We start from the raw sequence: 14,157 nt of genomic DNA on the forward strand, positions 1-14,157 counted from the left end.
GAAATATCAGATGAACTCCCAATAGGTTAGGAGGTAAAACCAATCTATACACTACTGGTTCTACAGAGTCAAGAATTTCAAATGGTCCAATGTATTGATGACTAAGCTTGCCCTTCTTGCCAAATCTCATCACCCCTTTCATGGGGGACACCATAAGAAAAACTTTCTCACCAGTCTGAAATGCCATGTTGTTTACCTTATGGTCTGCATACTTTTTCTGTCTACTCTGCGCTACTAAAAGCTTAGCTTGGATGCTTCTTACATTATCCTGAACATTTTCACCAAGTCAACCCCCAAAGGTTTCAGATATCCAGCCTCAAACCATCCTATGGGTGATCTACATCCCCTTCCATAAAGTGCCTCATATGGTGTCATATCAATGCTGGAGTGATAGCTATTATTGTTAAACCCATTTTAACTCGAGGTTCAAACGGTGTACAACATATTGGTGAATCTTAACGCTATTTTAAAGTGTCGCCACCTAATTATGTTAAATGTGAATTAGGACACCTATTTTGCTAGAGTTATGCTAAATTAACTTTATATTAAGGTCTACTTAACCTTAAACAATTCTAGGTAAGGGTTCTAATTTATTCTAAAGGGAAGGGGTAAGGCACCCTTTAAAATCTGTTAAAAATAGTTAACGGGTCAAACTTAGGTTAATTAATTTTAAAGCTAAATGTGAGTGCTAAAAGAATTTGAAAAGTTGTAACTTGGAAAATATTTTATCATTTGAAAACTCATTGAATTCAGAGTAAATAAAAAGATCATTTGCTTAAAATAACTTTACTTAATATGAAAACTTATCGCTAAAAGTTTGAAAATAATTCCTTTCTTTTAAAAAAAAAATGTACTTGTAGCAGCACACTTTGAAATGTTTTAAGCTTAAAACAAAGCTGACTCCTTTCTTTTAAAATGTTTTTTTAGAAATGAAAAACCATTATGAAATAAGAAAAAAAAAGTATTAATAAATAGAACTAAAATAAAGGTTCACAAACCTAAAGCCTAAAATATGCAAGCTAATTGAAACACAAAATTAGCACATATCCAAAACAAATAAATAAGTTTAAAAAAAAAAAAAAAACAAGTTAATCCTAAAATAAAAGTAGACATAGGCGACCCCAAGTGAGTTTCACTCGTTTTGCTTGCTATTCGGAATGAAAAAAAAGATGTAGCAAAGACTCCATGTGCGGGTATGAGGGTGTCGAGTCCATGAGACTCGGATTTTTCTAGAGTCTTGAATCAAAGACTCCATTTTTCTCCCAAAGTATTCACGCAAATAAAGAAAATGTAAAGAGGTTAGTAAGACGATTCAACTTTACTCAATATCGAACAAAACATAAATATAACTAAGTTCAAGTTTTTCAAGTGCAAGCGAGCATGAATTAAATCATACTCCTTCAAAATTTACACACATTCAAATGTATAACAGAATGAGAACGAGAGATTAAAAATATTTTTTTTATATGGGTTACATTTATTAAAGAAAATATATGACCTGCAAATTACTTTTCAAACTAAAACAACTTAAAGTACCCTTTCCAGATTTTATACCAACCATACTGCTATCACTTAACACTAAAAAATATAACAAAATACACACAATTTAACTAACAAACAACATAGAACTTAAATAAATAAGTACGTAAAAATAAAACTTCACAAGGATGCCTATATACAGTCATGGCTTTTAATAAGAGAGCATTTTAGTTGCTGGCCATTTTTGCCTATTTCTAGATAAAACAGAGAACATTTTTAACAACGGAGACAATTTTAACAAATCAATTTAACGCAAAAGACTGATGCGCATCAAAATTTCTTTAGATACGGCAAACAAAATGCTTACTAGTAATATAATTAATTAGTCCAATACGCCATGGAAACACAACTACAAAGCTAAACTAACCTCGAAAGTAATCTAAATACATTTCGGCATCAACAATTATCATAAATAAACTTAAAAAAAATACTTGCAAGACATGAATACTTAAAACAAGTCTGATATTTCATAACAGCGATGACGACATAAAGGAAAACAAAATAGGCGAATGTCACCTGTTGCGGGGTAGTGAATTGGGTCGTCGATCAAAGATCTACTCTCGTTTCTCCAATAAAATCAAACAAAACAGAAAGTAAAGTTGAAGATATTGAAAGTAAAAGAGTGATGTTCTTCCGAGTGTTCAAGTCTTTTCGTGATTTATTTTGTAAGCCAAAGCCCTCTCGTTCAACTGAAGATATATGGGAGTATTTATAGAAAAAGATAAAGCTCAGAGCTTAGAGTTTGAGCGGGATTTTTTGAATTCTAATTTTAAAATATTGGTCAAATAGAGTTGTTGTGAATGTCAGATTTATCAGACTTTATTGATTCTAAGAAATCAATTCTTGAAAAGGAAGATCTTCCCTAGCTCCTACTATTTTTTAAATATAAAAATATTATGGGAAAGAAAACAAAGTTTGCTAGAAAGGGGTCTGATTATTACACCGAAATGGCAAGACAAATTTTTACTATGACAAGGAGAAGTTTTATTTTTCTATCAAAAGTGGAAGAGGGAAGAAGATGGTGCAGTACTTTGTTTCTATGTAGGGATTAGGGTAAAGTCTTATCTTTGTATTTGGAAAATGATATGGGCTGATGCTAAGATAGAATCAATAGAGATTAGATGGGCTTAGATGATTTGGGCGTATGGGCTGCTCATTTGGGTTATAAATGGACTGGAAAATGGACAGATTTTCATGGCCTTTTTCTTCCTTGAAATTAATTTTTTTGAGCTTCTAATTTAATAACTAGTATAATATATAAAAAATTCAGTAAGTAAGAAAATTTGAAATAAAGTAACGACAATCTATTTCAAAGAAGGCAACAATAAAGTGTTAATAATAATGTTGATAGTAAAAATATACTTTTAAAATAGTGAAAATGATAATAGAAATATGATAATAATGAAAGCTAAAGTAATACATAATTACGATAGCAATAGTGATAAATGCAAATAATAGCGAATTATAAAGTATTCGACTTTTGAGCAATTTAGAAGCTCAACGAAATAAATTAGAAGAAAGGAGGGACAAAATTTGGTGTCAATTGCTTGCCCCTCTTTGACCGGAGACGATGAAAGAGTTTTCGGGCAAAGAAGCTAACTGAGTAATCAATTTTGTCTCGACCAACAACTATAGGCATGGAAAGAGTTTGAGAGGAGTATTACTAAAGGAATGTTAATATCGAGGGGTCACAGAATGAGTCAATTGAGTTGAGATGTAGAGATGATTATGAAAGAAAAGATTGGATAAACTACATTTCACGTGTTCGTGGAACGAAGGTGGAGATGAGTTCGAGAGTAGATCCTTGACCTTTGCTAGCGAATTTGATATTCCTCTTCAGCAAATTTGCCCCATTTCACTGCTAAGAAAAAGTTCCACGTTGTGCTGCATCCTTTTTGATGTCGTCCGTACATGTGGTTTGATTTGAGAATTCATCCTCTTGGATGCTCTCGGTAAAGACTGAAATAAACTTGTTAGTAGAAACTGTAATTTATATAGAGAAGTGGCATATTTTACCGTATTGAACACATGTTTTTCTTTTCTTTGACCTTTGTTGGAAAGCTAAACTTTTTCAAAAAATTGCCCAAGTTCACTGATAAGAGAGAGTTCTACGTTATGTTATGTTGCATATCCTCTTGCTATGCGATGTTTCCTGCTAAATCTTTTGCAAAATCTAGAAAGCATTTGTTAACAACTTAAATGTCGTAAAGGCATTGAGATGAATATAATTGTATGGGTATGAAACTTCTTAAGATTAGAGTAGTGCTACTTTAAAGCTAGTGCGAAAATCACTCTAAATAAATTGGTGCAAACTTCAGAGTTAGTGCAGAATCATTTGAGATAAATACAAGGCTAAAAAGGTTAGTGCAAAATCAGTGCTAAATTGAATCTATAAAATTAACGCTAGTGCGGATTTTGTGCAAAAATCATTATGATAGAATCATTATTAGTGCAAGGGTAGTGCTAAAACCAAGGTCAGGGCCAGTGCAAAATTAGTGTTAGTACCAAATTATCTCCAGTGCCAAATTAGAGCTGGTGCAAATTAGTGCTAAAATTTTAGTGCTAGTTAGTGCTAGAAGATGGTTAGCGCCGGTTCAATTCAGTACTAAATCACCATTAGTGCCAGTGTAAAAATTAGTGCTAGCTCATAGTTAGTGCTGGTGCAAAATTAGTGCTAGTGCAAAATTAGTGCGAGAGGGCAAAAACAGTTTTTGACAAAATAGTGCAATTGGCTAGTATATGTGAAAGTAAAGAAATTTCAAACCGCCTCGCGAATATTGCAACTTTATTGCTTTGTCTTCTAGAATTATCTTTGCTCTTTTTGTATGCCTTCTTATTTGAACATTGTGACCTTCTCCAAGTTCTAATTGTTGTTGGATGGATAATAATCAAACAACTTCATTATTGTACCTGCTTGAACTTCTCTACATTCAAAGAAAATTTGTAAGTTGAGGGAGGGGAGGCTGATACACGCTGACTTGAGATTTCCAACTTTGTTGCTTTCTTGTAAATCTTCTTGTTTGGAGTCTCTGACTCCATCCGAGGTATAAGTCTTGGTAGATAAATAAAGATAAAAAAATAGATAAATAATTTTCAAAATAGTGTTCGTATATATGAATATAAATTATTTCAAAATCTCTTGTCAGATTTCAGATTATGACAATGTGCGTAGACATTCTTTGTCTAGATATTCCAATCAGACCATATGCTCGTACTATTCAACATCTTTCGAAAAATCCTAGCCCCAGCTTCTTGCTTTAGTCAACTCTTGCATTTCTTTGTAGTGAGATTTTGAGTCATCTGCCCCAGTTTCTACCTTATAAATAAATAGAAATTTCTAAATCATATGACCGAGCCACAAGGCGCCTACGTATCCCATAAACAATAGGAATCAGGTCGTACGTAGTTCAGGTACAACACAAAGAAAAATTATTTTTTTAAAGTGACCGAATCCAATGAGGCCGCCTACGTATCCTGCCCAGGAAATCAGGTCAAAACGTAGTTCAGATTACATCAAAAAAAGTGCCAAATGAAAATAAACTAAATTACACTCCTAAAAACAAACATCTTCTGATTGGATCTGGATGGATGAGCTTTAGATACGTCACCATCCACGTCTGGTAGCATCAATGTTTTTCCAAGACAAAAATCCTTGTTAAATAGGTGCAAAATTCCTTAGCTTCTTCTTGCTACCAACTACAAACTATTTTGAGTATCCTCGCTTCACTATGTTTGAAAACTTATGCAACATATGACCATGAAAACATAGATAGATGCTTTCTTAATAATTCAATCAATGTTTTTTTCTCAAATGGATCTAGACGAGCATTGATTCTGACTTTATTCACTAGCTTTGAGTTGCCTAAGTTCAAAATTTCAACTTCGTCCAAAAGTTGTTTCAAATTCCTTAGCTAGCTTATTGAGTTGCACGCCATTTTTGTGTCCTTTTATTTTCTGCTGGTCACTCATATTCTGATCTTTTGTCTCATCACATGTCATAATCATAGGACCGACAAGTTTTTTAAAAAAAATTAAGCTGAAAGAGTAAAAATAGAAATAATAAGATAAAAATAAGGAGTTAAGGAGAAATGAAAGGCATATATAGATTTTGCATTTGAGCTTTCAAAAGGAGAGGTAAAAACAACTGAAAGTTCATCTACATGATTAAAGCTTCAATTTTAAATCATGTCATTTCAAAATACTACTAAAATTTAATCTACCAAGACTCTCGGCGAACCAAGGACGGAGCAGAGGTCCAATTTTTCAAGGCATCTCCTGGTTCGGCATTCCAGATGGTCGGTGTCTCGGTTAAATCTTCAGTAAAGAATAAACTTTTGATCCCTTCAACTGGATCATCTTCAAGAATGTCTTCAAACATTTCGAATGGGGGCAGATTTGGGAGCAAAATAAGATTAGGCACAGAAATATCACCCCTCTTCTTGAACTCAAGTTTGACGATTGTTTCTAGAATAGTTTTTCCTATTGGCATAATAGTTCCCTTAAGACTCCTCTCATCATCTGTGGTAACCATGTTCATACTCACATTCCCATGGTTAGGCAAAGGGTTATTGTTCACATTTGGAGAAGCTCTTTTAAGCTGAATCACATTCTCTTTGATCAAAAACTCAATCTTATCTTTGAGAGCAAAACAACTTTATGTATCATGTCCAGCATCCCCTGAATGATATGCACAATGCTTAGACTCATCAAACCACTTAGGGCGAGGCTCGATATCTCTCCATGAAATTGTTTGGATCAATCCTGCTGCTTTCAACATTTCAAAGAGTTGGGTGTAGGACTCAGCTAAAGGTGTGTAAGTCTTCCTTTTGTCAAAATTTTGACGAGGCCTTGGTGGAGTTGCTGAATTGTTTGGAGGTCGGTAATTGGAAGGTTGTTGGTAATGTGGTTAGTTTTGATATGTGGGTGGTTGCTGGTAGTACGTCGGTTGGGTGTTATAAACAGGATAAGAAACAAGTGAAAACATTTGACTGTGTGGGTTGTGAAATGGCTGGTTATGATATGCATATATTTGGCTTGGCCTTCGCTCCTGAATATTCATTATAGTCGCAACTTCCTCCTTTTTCTTCTTAATTCCTCCAATCGTTCCAAATTGAATTGGCTTATTTGTTTCCTGTAAAGCTGCAAAGTTTGTGACTCTCCCAGACTTGATTCCTTCTTCCAAAGCTTCCCCAGTTTTGACGAGGTCTGTGAATTTGGCACATGTCATGAGCAACATCCTTTCATAATACATGTTATCTTGAGCTTTGATAAAATTGTCTTTCATTTCATTTTCGTCCACTAGGGACCGAACTCTAGCTGTTTCTGATCTCCAACGGATAGCATACTCGTGAAAGGTTTCAGTTGTCTTCTTCTTCAACTTTTCAAGGTAAGACCAATCAGGGACAATCTCAATATTGAACCTGAACCTTTCCATGAAATCCTCCGCCATATTGCTCCAATTACACCAAATCTTAGGATCTTACTCGATATACCAAGTTAGTGCATCACCAGTTAGACTTCTGATGAATAAATTCATTCTTACGGCCTCATTTCTTCCTACCTCGACTAGCTTATCACAATAAGATCTTAAATGATTGCGGGGATTTCCATTTCCATCAAACATCTCAAATTTTGGTGGCTTGTATCCATCGGGTAAGTCAACGTCAGGATGTACACATAAGTCCTCATACTCGAGTTTCTCTCCTCTTTTGGAAATACGCATATTCCTAACTTCTTCCATCAACTCACGCATCTCCTTATCACGTTCCTCCTCCTTCGATTTCCACTCTTTCTCCAACAACTCATATGGATCAACAATTGGTGCCAGGGTAGTGGATGGTCGAGCTTCTGTAACATATATCGGTGGAACACATTGCATGCTAGAATCAATATGTGTCGCTGATATATGTTGAGGTGTTAAGTGATTTTGAATTGGTGGAGTATTGTGAGGAGCGGTAGTTGGTGTGGCATGTGATAGGTTTGTAGGAATTTGATTTTGAGGACTTTGATATGTTGGAAATTGGGTGGTATACTGTGGATAGAAGGGAATTTGATTTGGAGGGATTTGGTAGCCAGGGACTGGGGTGAGAGATTACGGGTTGATAGGGACTTGAACGGGTGGCGGGGTAAAATGTTGCGTATTGGAAGGAATTTGGTTACATAGGTTTTGGAACATGAGAGATGGATTGACATATTGGGGGTTAACATGAGCTTGATTTGTAGGATGTGGGTTTATGGGATGCGAGTTCATGACGGGTGTGCTTATGGGCGGAGTATTTTGTCGAGGAAAAAGGTTAGGAACAGGAGATTCTAGAGATGGAAAATGAGGAGGCATTGGAGCAGTGATCCTTGGTTCCTGAGGAGAGGTGTTGGAGACCGGTAACCTGCCAAAGTTCCTAACACGTTGAACTTCTCCTTGAAAATCAGCGATTTGTTGCTCTAAGCAAGCAATATGTTCATCATTACTAGTGTCGTCCTTAGTTCCCGAAGTTTCAGGATTATCTTCAGTAGGGGTGACACTTTCTATGCCCAAAAGGTCTGCCATTGGTTGATCAATCACGTTAGTTCTTGGCCTTCGAACTGCCCATTAAGGTAAAGCATTTGCATCGTCAGACATCTCGATTGTCAGCGTGAATAAGCCTTTTGAGGAACAGGATTAAAAATAAATAAAAAATACAAAAATGATGTTAGATGAAAATCAAGTAATTTTAATATGTGCAAATAAATCACATAGCAAGCAAGAAGTGCATAATGAACATATTAAACAAATAATAGTAACAAAAAACAAATCAACAAAGCGTCTTAATATGCAAGGGACCGCTTTTATGCCTGAGGTAGGCCTAACGAAAATTTGCAGGACAAAAATTGTGCCAATATACGTCATTCTATAGCTCTTAAATAATTAAACAAATGTATACTCTAAAAAAGTTCGTGAATAGTTTTATAACTTCATTATATTTTGTACAATAAAAATAAACCTAATAAACTAAGTTTAAAATGTTGTTGTGCCCCGACTATCATTGCATTTATCGGTGTCGCTAGGATAATTCTTCCATCCACCAAAGTTTGGATCTTGACAACCATCCGCACTGCAAAAAAAATGGTTAGCCTATACCTTCCTACTATAATTTAATTATTTAAGAGCAAATAGTCGATAGTTAGGCACAATTATCCTTCAAATATGCACACATATTATGATCAAGTGTCACTTGGGTCATGAACCAGCTTTGACATTTGGTAAGGTAAACTAATGGTCTTAATATGTCATGGGTATTAAAGACTCTTAGGTTTGCAAGATGCATGTTCCTTAAAAGGTGTTGGTTTAGCTCTATCTTATGTTATCTAAGATTTGGCTTACTAGACACATGGTTCCCGAGTGGACAACTCGAGTGAGGAGGCTACGCGGTCACACGAAAAAAGATCCGGACACCCGCGCATATGCCAACTCTCCTAACTTTTGGGATTTTGAAAGAATTTTGCGAGTGCGCAAAACACACCTCGCGTGTACGTGTGATAGTGTGAATTTCCAAGAAGTGGAGAAATATGAACGGAATGATAGTTTATATAAAGCAATAACAAATAAACAATTTATATAAAGCGGTAACAAATAATCAATTTACACCACATAAGCATGAAAAATAAAGCATTTATGCATTTAAAATCAAACAAACAACAAAAACAAAACAAGCAAATGTTAGAAACATAATTATTAACCTAAGTCTGTTATGATTTAGAACCTAAAGTCCCCAGCAGAGTCATCATTTTTGTTAAACCCCATTTTAACTCGAGGTTCAAACGGTGTACAACACATTGGTGAATCTTAATGCTATGTTAAAGAGTCGCCACCTAATTATGTTAAAGGTGAATTAGGACACCTATTTTGATAGAGTTATTCTAAATTAACTCTATATTAAGGTCTACTTAACCTTATACAATTCTAGGTAAGGATTCTAATTTATTCTAAAGGGAAGGGGTAAGGCACCCTTTAAAATTTGTTAAAAACAGTTAACTGGTCAAATTTAGGTTAATTAATTTTAAAGCTAAATATGTGTGCTAAAAGAATTTGAAAAGTTGTAAGTTGGAAAATATTTATCATTTGAAAACTCATTGAATTCAAAGTAAATAAAAAGGTCATTTGCTTAAAACCGATTATGAAATAAGAAAAAAAAAGCATTAATAACTAGAACTAAAATAAAGGTTCACAAACCTAAAACCTATACTATGCTAGCTAATTGAAACAAAAAATTAGCACATATCCAAAACACATAAGCAAGTTTAACATAAAAACAAATAAACAAGTTAATCCTAAAATAAAAGTAGGCATAGGCCACCCCAAGTGAGTTTCACTCGTTTTGCTTGCTATTTGGAATTAAAAAAAAATGTAGTAAAGAATCCATGTGTGGGTATGAGGGTGTCGAGTCCATGAGACTCGGATTTTGCTAGAGTCTTGAATCAAAGACTCCATTTTTCTCCCAAAGTGTTCATGCAAATAAAGAAAATGTAAAGAGGTTAGTAAGACGATTCAACTTTACTCAATATCGAACAAAAAATAAATATAACTAAGTTCAAGTTTTTCAAGTGCAAGCGAGCATGAATTAAATCATACTCCTTCAAAATTTACACACATTCAAATGTATAATAGAATGAGAACGAGAGATTAAATTTATTTATTTTTATATGGGTTACATTTATTAAAGAAAATATATGACCTGCAAATTACTTTTCAAACTAAAACAACTTAAAGTACCCTTTCCAGATTTTATACCAACCATACTGCTATCACTTAACACTAAAAAATATAACAAAATACACACAATTTAACTAACAAACAACATAGAACTTAAATAAATAAGTACGTAAAAATAAAACTTCACAAGGATGCCTATATACAGTCATGGTTTTTAATAAGAGAGCAGTTTAGTTGCTGGCCATTTGTGCCTATTTCTAGCTAAAACAGAGAATATTTTTAACAACGGAGACAATTTTAACAAATCAATTTAACGCAAAAAACTGATGCGCATCAAAATTTCTTCAGATACGACAAACAAAACGCTTACTAGTAATATAATTATGTAGTTCAATACGCCATGGAAACACAACTTCAAAGCTAAACTAATCTCGAAAGTAATCTAAATACATTTCGGCATCAACAGTTATCATAAATAAACTAAGAAAAAATTACTTGCAAGACATGAATACTTAAAACAAGTCTGATATTTCATAACAGCGATGACGACATAAAGGAAAATAAAATAGGCGAATGTCACCTGTTGCGGGACAGTGAATTGAGTCGTCGATCAAAGATCTACTCTCATTTCTCCAATAAAATCAAACAAAACAGAAAGTAAAGTTGAAGATATTGAAAGTAAAAGAGTGGTGTTCTTTCGAGTGTTCAAGTCTTTTCGTGATTTATTTTGTAAGCCAAAGCTCTCTCGTTCAACTGAAGATATATGGGAGTATTTATAGAAAAAGATAAAGCTTAGAGCTTAGAGTTTGAGCGGAAATTTTTGAATTTGAATTTTGAAATATTTGTCAAATAGAGTTGTTGTGAATGTCAGATTTATCAGACTTTATTGATTCTAAGAAATCAATTCTTGAAAAGGAAGATCTTCCCTAGCTCCTACTATTTTTTAATTATAAAAATAGTATGGGAAAGAAAACAAAGTTTGCTAGAAAAGGGTCTGGTTATTACATCGAAATGGCAAGACAAATTTTTACTATGACAAGGAGAAGTTTTATTTTTCTATCAAAAGTGGAAGAGGGAAAAAGATGGTACAATACTTTGTTTGTATGTAGGGATTAGGTAAAGTCTTATCTTTGTATTTGGAAATGATATGGGTTGATGCTAAGATAGAATCAATAGAGATTAGATGGGCTTAGATGATTTGGTCGTATGGGCTGCTCATTTGGGTTATAATTGGACTGGAAAATGGACAAATTTTCATGGCCTTTTTCTTCCTTGAAATTAATTTTTTTGAGCTTCTAATTCAATAACTAGTATAATATATAAAAAGTTTAGTAAGTAAGAAAATTTGAAATAAAGTAACGACAATCTATTTTAAAGAAGAAAACAATAAAGTGTTAATAATAATGTTGATAGTAAAAATATACTTTTAAAATAGTGAAAATGATGATAGAAATATGATACTCCCTCCGTCCCATTTTATGTGGCAATATTTGACTGGGCATGGAGTTTAAGAAATAAATGAAGACTTTGAAATATTTACCAAATTGCCCTTTAAAAAGTAGACTCATTTTTCTCTCTCCTCATAAATGTATTGGAGTATTATTTTAAGATTAAGTGGGACCAACAAGGGTAAAAGAGGAATTGTACCTTTAAATACTTACCATATAAGGAAATGTGACATTCTTTTTGGGACTGACCAAAAAGGAAATGGTGCCACATAAAATGGGACGGAGGGAGTAATAATGAACTAAAGTAATACATAATTACGATAGCAATAGCGATAAATGTAAATAATAACGAATTATAAAGTATTCGACTTTTTAGCAACAACGAAATAAAGTAGAAGAAAGGAGGGACAAAATTTGGTGTCAACAATTATTATAAGAGAACTCAGACAAAGGTAGGAACTTATCCCAATGTTCTCCAAAGTCCATCACACATGCCCTCAACATGTCCTCCAACACTTGGATAGTCCTCTCCGTCTGTGGATGGAAAGTTGTACTAAAAGTGAGTTGGGTGTCCAATTCATCATGTAATTTCCTCCGAAACATGGATGTGAATTACGTACCAGGGTCTGAGATGATAGAAAGGGGCACCCCGTGCAGCCTTAATATCTCATTTACATACACCTTAGCCAATTGTTGCGCAATATAATCTATTCTGACTGGAATAAAATGGACTGACTTAGTCAATCTGTCAACCACTACCCAAATAGAATCAAACTTTCCCAAAGTTTTGGGAAGACCAACCACAAAATCCATAGCTATTATTTCCCACTTCCATTCCGAAATTGGCATTCTCTGAAGCAAACTTGCCGGCCTCTGATGCTCATATTTTACTTATTGGCAATTATGACACTTAGCCACAAACTATGTTATATCTTTCTTCATGCCCGGCCACCAATATAGTCGCTTCAAGTCTCGGTAAATCTTAGTCACCCCCGGACGAATAGAATATCGCAAACCATGAGATTTTGTCAACAAATTCTGAATCAAGTCATCTATTCAAGGGACACAAATCCTTCCTTTAAAACTGAGCACACACCCCGCATCTAAAGTCGCATCTTGTGTCTTACCAGACACTGTCTTTTTTCTAAGCTCCTTCAAATTCTCATCCTCAAACTATTTGGTCTTAATCTCCTCAATGAACGTGGCCCTTACCTCAATGCTAGCTAACACCCCACCTTTCTCTAAGATACCCAACCGCATGAACTTAGATTTCAAGGTTTGAATTTCCTTAGCCAAAGTTCTCTTAGATACACTCAAGCTAGACTACCCATACTCACCGCCTTCCGACTTAGCGTGTCTGCCATTATATTAGCCTTACCTGAATGATACTGGATGGTCACATCATAATCCTTAAGTAACTCCATCCACCTTCGTTGTCTCAAATTCATATCCTTTTGAGTGAACATATGATGTAGACTACGATGATCAGTGAACACCTAACACTTGACACTATAGAGGTAATGCCGCCAGATCTTAAGAGCAAACACTACCGCTACCAACTCTAAATCATGTGTTGGGTAATTCCTCTCATCCACCTTCAGCTATCACAATGCATAAGCTATAACATTCTTATCCTGCATTAATACAACACTCAAACCCGAATGTGAGGCCTCACAATAAACAATAAAATCTTTACCTTCCACCTATAGTGCTAGAATAGATGTTGTGGTCAAATGAGTCTTGAGCTTTGAAAGCTCTCATCACATTTTTCGATCCATTCGAAAGGTACTTCTTTTTTGGTCAACCTTGTCAGATGCGTGACAATAGAAGCAAAGTTCTTCACAAATCGACGATAGTAGTTAGCGATCTCCACAAAACTCTTAACTTTAGTCACAGAGCTAGGATGAACCCAATTCTTAACCGCTTCAATCTTTTGGGGATCTACCATTACCCCTTCCCTTGAAACTACATGCCCCAAAAAGGGAACTGAATCCAACCAAAACTCACACTTAGAAAATTTGGCATATAACTTTTGTCGCTCAAGAACACCCAGAACAATACGAAGATGGTCGACATGCTCTTCCTTACTCTTTGAATAAACTCGAATATCATTAATAAAAACTATAGCAAACGAATCGAGAAATGGTTTGAACACACCATTCATCAAACTCGTGAAAGTTGTAGGCTCATTTGTCAACCTAAACGACATAACGAGAAACTCAGAGTACCCATAGCGGGTTGTAAATGTAATCTTGGGTACATCTTCAGGCCTAACCTTTAACTGATGTTAACCAGATCTTAGATCAATCTTAGAGAAAACTGATGCACCTTGCAATTGGTCAAAAAGATCATATATTCGAGGCAATGGGTACTTGTTTCAAATGGTGACTCTATTCAATTGCCGGTAATATATGCACACTCGCATACTACCATCATTTTTCTTAATAAACAAGACAGGAGCACCCCACGGGGAAGCACTAGGAC

Source organism: Solanum tuberosum, unplaced genomic scaffold (assembly GCF_000226075.1).
Source record: "Solanum tuberosum cultivar DM 1-3 516 R44 unplaced genomic scaffold, SolTub_3.0 scf00417, whole genome shotgun sequence".
NCBI lineage: Eukaryota > Viridiplantae > Streptophyta > Magnoliopsida > Solanales > Solanaceae > Solanum > Solanum tuberosum.